The sequence below is a fragment of the Arachis hypogaea genome, chromosome 9, assembly GCF_003086295.3.
Source record: "Arachis hypogaea cultivar Tifrunner chromosome 9, arahy.Tifrunner.gnm2.J5K5, whole genome shotgun sequence".
Lineage (NCBI taxonomy): Eukaryota > Viridiplantae > Streptophyta > Magnoliopsida > Fabales > Fabaceae > Arachis > Arachis hypogaea.
In genome coordinates this window covers 18,184,165-18,190,575 of record NC_092044.1, presented here as the reverse complement: position 1 = coordinate 18,190,575, position 6,411 = coordinate 18,184,165, and positions in this window count along the sequence as shown.

Sequence of the window (6,411 nt, the reverse complement as noted above, 5' to 3'; positions counted from 1 at the left end):
AACCGGGAAGTTCTTAGTAGGGTCGGGGTTAGAAGTTAAGTTCATTTTGCCATTATTAACCAACCGCAACTAACAACAAAACACTTATAAGCATGAATAATAAAAGAACTCGGAGGTCAATCAGTCACGCAGCACACACACACAATCACAGAGTTACACAGCACAGAGATATGCGCAAACAAGCATGATGCATGTCTATTCCTATCGCAGGTAATGAGCTCATTTGTCGGTTTCGACCCGCACCCGACGCAATCCGACCCGCAAGTCAGATAAGGCATTCCAGCGGCATAACCTCTGCAAGTTTTCACTTCTTGCAGGCGCTGATTCTCCAGCTGAAGTATGCCGAACATGACCTCTGCAAGTACTTGCAGGCGCTGATTCTCCAGCTGAAGCATGTGCCACTTTCTCCTGGAAGCCGTTTCATACACACGGGCGTCCCCGCACAATCATTCAAAAACAAGGCCCACGGCTTAACACTTTCACATCGGCACCATAACTATTTACTTTCCGTCACCCTCTCGTGGCCTTTCAATCATTCTCATAAGTACATGTGCCGGTTTATCTTCTCTTTTTCTTTTAAAACTAAAACCACATCTTTATGCCATTCTCCAAAATCTTTAAAACAATTAATAATCCAACCGACTCCAGCAGCAAAAATATTTCTTTAATAATTCAAAATCAGTTAATATATTTCTTAAAACTTTTGAAAATTCCATTTCTTATTCCCAAAATAATCAAAGCATCCCAACTAGTTGTTCATACATAACTGAATCAAAATCTCAAGCAAATAACAATAATTCAACAATAATTTAACATAAACTCATTCAAATTCACGCAATAATCAGCTAAATCAACATTCACTTATCAAACTCACATTTAATTATTATAAAGTTACCAAATTCTACCTCCATATGAAATCAAAACAACAGCAGTTCTGGAGAAGCTTTCTGATCGAGCTGCTGAAGGAGAAAGCGTCAAGAAGCATCTGTGCTTCCTAGAACTCTAGTTAGCCGAACTTAAGAGACAGGAGAGTTACGTCACCGTCAATTTCCACCGATCAAAAGTGACGCCAATACATAGAAGAGAAGAATACAAACACTTTTATTGGATTAGATTTTTTTATTGGATTTACGGATCGTAACAAATCAAAGCCGAAATATCATAGGGAGTCACGGTTCCTCCCTCACCCTCGGTCTCTCTCTCACGGCCTTCTTTCTTTTCTTTCCTTTAGGTTTATGTTAGGTGGTGGTTGAAAGGAATTAAACTGATTATGGCTAATGGAAATGAGTGAAAATTTGTGATATTAAAGCTCATTAGATGTCATGATTATACATGTACACATATGTATTAGGCCACGTCTCCAATTTTCTTTCTTTTGCCCCTTACAGGCTTCGGCCAAGTGATGATGATAATTAAATGAATATTAGCCAAGTGTCAAAGGTTAAATAAATAAAAGAAAGCATGTGTTATTATTATATATATACATATGCATAGTAAATCAACTTCCATTTCCTTTCTTTGGTTCCTTTGAAGGCTACGTTAGGTACCTTCCAATAATAATAATAATAATAATAATAATAATAATAAATTTTGTTTAATTAAAATAATTTTTCTTAAAAGCTACATCTCAATATAATACAATAATTTATAAATAGTCAATTATTTAATTTATAAAAATTTGGGATCTTACATCATATATCTAGTATAATAATTGTTTTACTTAGATTTTATTTTTTATATTTCGATCGAAGATGTTGACTAAATTTGTATTAAGATATCAATTTAAGTAGTAGATATAACTTTTTTTTAGGTTGTTTTTAATATTTAAAAATCGTGTTCAATAAAAATGTAAAAACAAACAAATAAATATAATTATAGAAAGCAAAAAATATAAAAGAATAAATATAAAAAATAAAAAATAAAAAATAAAAAATTTATATTAAAATATATAAAAATTGACAAGTATTTGAATAAAAATGATAGAATTTAAATAACAAAAAAGAATAAAAATAAAATTGAAAACGACTAAAAGAAAAATGGAGTCTTCCAATACTTACATGGACTCGTGACTCTTGTTTTTCTGCGTCAGTGTGACTGATAAACCCCGATTTCGTGGTTTATCTTGTGCTTATTTTAGGGGATTTATTCAATAAAATAGCATGGTTTTGTAATTCTCCCTTAATTCATGCTTAAATGTAAAAACATGCTTTTTTAGACCCTTAAATTGGTGATTTTAATTCACCTTAATTCCATTCGATGTCTTGATATGTTTGTTGAGTGATTTCAGGTTCATAAGGCAAGTATTGGATGGAAGAAATGAGGAAAGAAGCATACAAAGTGGAGAATGCATGAGGAAACAAGCATTGAGAATGCATCGATGGACACGCAAGCGTACAAGGCGCGCGCGCGCAAAAGTGACTTCGCGTAGAGATGCGCACGCGCACATGGTCCATACGCGCCGATATTCGCACGTGACTCACTTAAAGGCAAAACACTGGGGGCGATTTCTGAGCTGCTCAGACCCAATTCCAACTTGTTTCTGAGTGTATTCATGCAGAATTGAAGTCCAAGCAAAGGTGGGTGCAATTGTTTGAAGTATAGCATCATGTAGGTTAGTTTCTAGAGAGAGAAGCTCCCTCTTCTCTCTAGAATTAGGGTTCTTAGGATATTTTCATCTTAGATCTAGGTCCAATTTCATGATTTTATCTCATCTCCTTTGTGAATTCTTGCTTCTACTCTTTGATTCTCATAGTTTGTAGTGTTAATTTTCCTTTCATGCTATCTTTTATGTCCATGGATGCTCATGTTGGATTTAGATCTCTTTTAATGCAATTTGATGTTGATGTTTCTTTTATTGATGATTTGAGTTGTTGATTTACTTTTCTTACAATTGGTAGTTGGGAGATCTATTATTCTTGCACATTTATTATGCTTTCCTTGTACACCCACCAAATGTTTGACAAAATACTTGGTTGGGTTTTAGAGTAGATTTTGAGCATTCTTGCCTTGGAAAGAGTAATTGGACAATCTTGAGTCGTAAAGACCCAACCTATGTTGGTGATCTAGAGTTATTAGCTAGTATTATTTCCATTAACTCTAATCTCTTGCTAATTCACTTTGTGAGTTGATTAGGATATTTGGATTGAGATTAGCTAGTCTTGTTTGACTTTTTCTAATGGAAGATAACTTACACCTTCTTCAAATATTGGAGATGACAAAATAAGATAAATTCTTGTCAATTATTGTAATTAGTGACTAGGATGGAAAGCCTATTATCTCAATCCTTTCCATGAATGTCTCTCTTTATTACTTGTTTTCTTTAATTACTTGCTTGATTTACTTTTTTTGCCATTTACATTTTTTTGTCAATTTCCAAATCAAACCCCCTGCATTTTCATAGCCAATAATTGAGTACTTCATTGCAATTCCTTGTGAGACGACCTGAGATTTAAATATTTCGGTTAATTTTCATTGGGGTTTGTCCTTGTGACAACCAAATTTTTTGATGTGGAAATTGTTTGTTGGTGTAGAACTATACTTGCAACGAGAATTCATTCATTTGAGAAAATTCTATACCGACACGACAAATCTCGCTCATCAGTGACTAAAAGTTCTTACATGAGTGACTGTGCAGGTGAATGGAAGTTTTCCTAGCTTATTGAGACTAATCCTATTTCTAGAAAGAAAAATCTTAAGCTAATTGATATAATCTTAGACTTGAAGTAAACTTGTACTTTAAGTAGTTTTAGACCTCAAACAAACTTGGACTCCAAATAATCTTGAACTTCTAGTCTTAGACCTCAAGCAAATTTGGATTCCAAATAGTCTTAAACCTCAAGCAAATTTGGACACCAAGTATAAGGTAACTTGACCATTAAGCCTAACCTATTCTTATTTTTTTTCAACCATAGTGTGCTTTATGCATATATGATCTTCGACTTTAACTGTTGAATTCTTTTCGACATCGACCATTTGTGCTAAATTTTTGGCACAACAAAATGCCCCTCAAAGTTTTGGATGGCTTCAATTTGGATGAAGAAGCAATAAAAGCTTCGAAACCACCTCTGAACTCAATCCAAAGTAGTAGAAGTGATCTCCGTCTTCTATATCAACTTTTACAAGTGCATATTTTATCTTGACTGTTTGTCGACTTCTCTTTTTCTCTTTTGCAATGTGCCTAAAGCACATAGCCATATTCATTTTTGACTTTCTTTGTTGGGTCAGAAATTCTAATAAATCTTCACCATTCTTAGGGTATATAAGTCTTACTTTGAGCATGCTAGTGTCAAACTTCATTTCTTGTTTCACCATCGTATTAATAACAAGCTCCTCAAATTCAGCAAAGTTCGAGGTCAACTCGCAAAGGTTTTTGCCAATATCCGTATATAGTGTCTTGTTAGGAAATCTTCACTTGCTTTTAATAATTTTCTTCTTTGGAAATATCTTTTTCTTGACAAAGTTATGAGATTAACACATAAAATGAGACTTGTATTTTGTTTCGACTGCAAACACATCATTTTCGACCTTCAACTCAAAATACATCACACAACCAACAAAAAGCTACTATTTCTTCTTCAAAAAATTTATCGTTTTCTTGCTTTTTTTGCAATCTTTTGATCTGTTGGACATTGTCTATCAATTGAGCAAGGTTAATAAATTGTTGATTAACTAACTTCTTTCTAATTTTAAAGTCAACTCCATTAATTAATATCTTGACAATTTTAGGTTCTGAGATCAAATTATAGCACTTATTTCTCATATTTTGAATCAAATAAAATAATCTTCCATCGTCTCTGCATTAGATTTTTTTATTGAGAACAAATCAAAGAGTGTAACCTTTAGTTCTCCTCTAAAAAATTGATCTTGAAAACTCTTCTTCAACTTTTTTCATGAATGGATCAACTTAGATTGTAAATTTGAAAACCAAGTGAAAGCATTCACAGTAAAAGAAGAAGAAAAATATCTTATTGAAAGTTCTCATTGCTAGTTAAAACTTCGATTTCCACTATGTAGTGAGTCACATCCTTGACACTCGACTCACCACTTTCTCCTAAAAATTTAGTGAGTGATTTTGGGGCTTTGACTCCTCTAGAAAGTTTTGCTTGCAGCATATGATCAGGAAAATGAGATATAGAATATGGTTGGTGAGTCAACTTTTACATTGAAACCTATCCTATTTAGCATATGCTCGACAACTTGTGTAACATTCTGCTCATCAGCTTGTGTAATGTCACATTGAGCAAACTGATTTTGTGGAGCACCATTTGCTACATCATCAGGATTTTGCCCTCTGTTAACTATTACGGGTGACTAACAACCTTCTAAGTGAGGTTGATGACCTCCTAGCAGATTTGGTGCCTTATGGTTACTTTGGATGGTCCCAGTCAATTCATTTATTTGCCTCGCTACGTGTTCAAACTTAGCATATTTTTTTCTATCAAAGGGTTTAAGACAATAATTTTCATTTGCTGAGTCTACATGTTGACCAAATCATGATGACTTTCTGCTATTTTTTGTCTAAAAATTGCTAAGTAATCTATAGTGTTACGCAAGAATTGTCCCTGACATTTATAATTTTTTTGACCTTCTTGAGACCAATGGGCCTTTATGCATTTTTCCTTGATGTCAAAGCCATAACGGGGTCAAACAAGGTATTTTTATTTGTGTCAACGATCGACAAATCAATCTGAGTTGATATTGTCCCTACATATGGTTGCGTAGACATTGACAAACTGTTGTTGAGGTAGTTGTGATATCATGGGTCTTGATATCATCGGTCCCAAATAGGAAGAATTGGCCATTATATATTGATATAAGTATGGGTTATATCCTTGTACAAAATCTTGTGGATTTATTCCAATAATTGGGTTTGACTGAACATCTGTATATACTCCAAGAATAGGTGGATTATCCAGAAATGACGAATATTGAGGTAATCCATACACAGGCCAACTAGTCGAATTTATATCGACTATACTAGAAAAAGCCACTGAAATCACATTTGTGTTGTTCATATGCCTAGTCAGACTTCTAGCAAAAGTCATAGGCCCTTGTGTTGATTCATTGAATTGTGGTTGTTGATATAGTACTATTTTTTCAATGTCATGGTCTGACCCTTCTGTTGAAGAAGACGACTAAAATGACAAAGAAATAGATGCGTTTGGATCGTTATAAGGTATAAATTTACCACTTCACAAACACATACGCAACAACCACTTTAGGCAACTAATCTTATCTAATGTCCTATTGAATGTGCCAATTTGTTTCGCTTGGATTTTACTTTTTGTACCTCGACAGGAACTGTCAACCAAGTTTGTATCAAGGTGTCAATTCAAGGAGCAGATACGACTTCTTTTGTGGATTGTTCTTAGGATTTAGAGATCCTGCCCAATAAAAGTGTAAAACCAAACA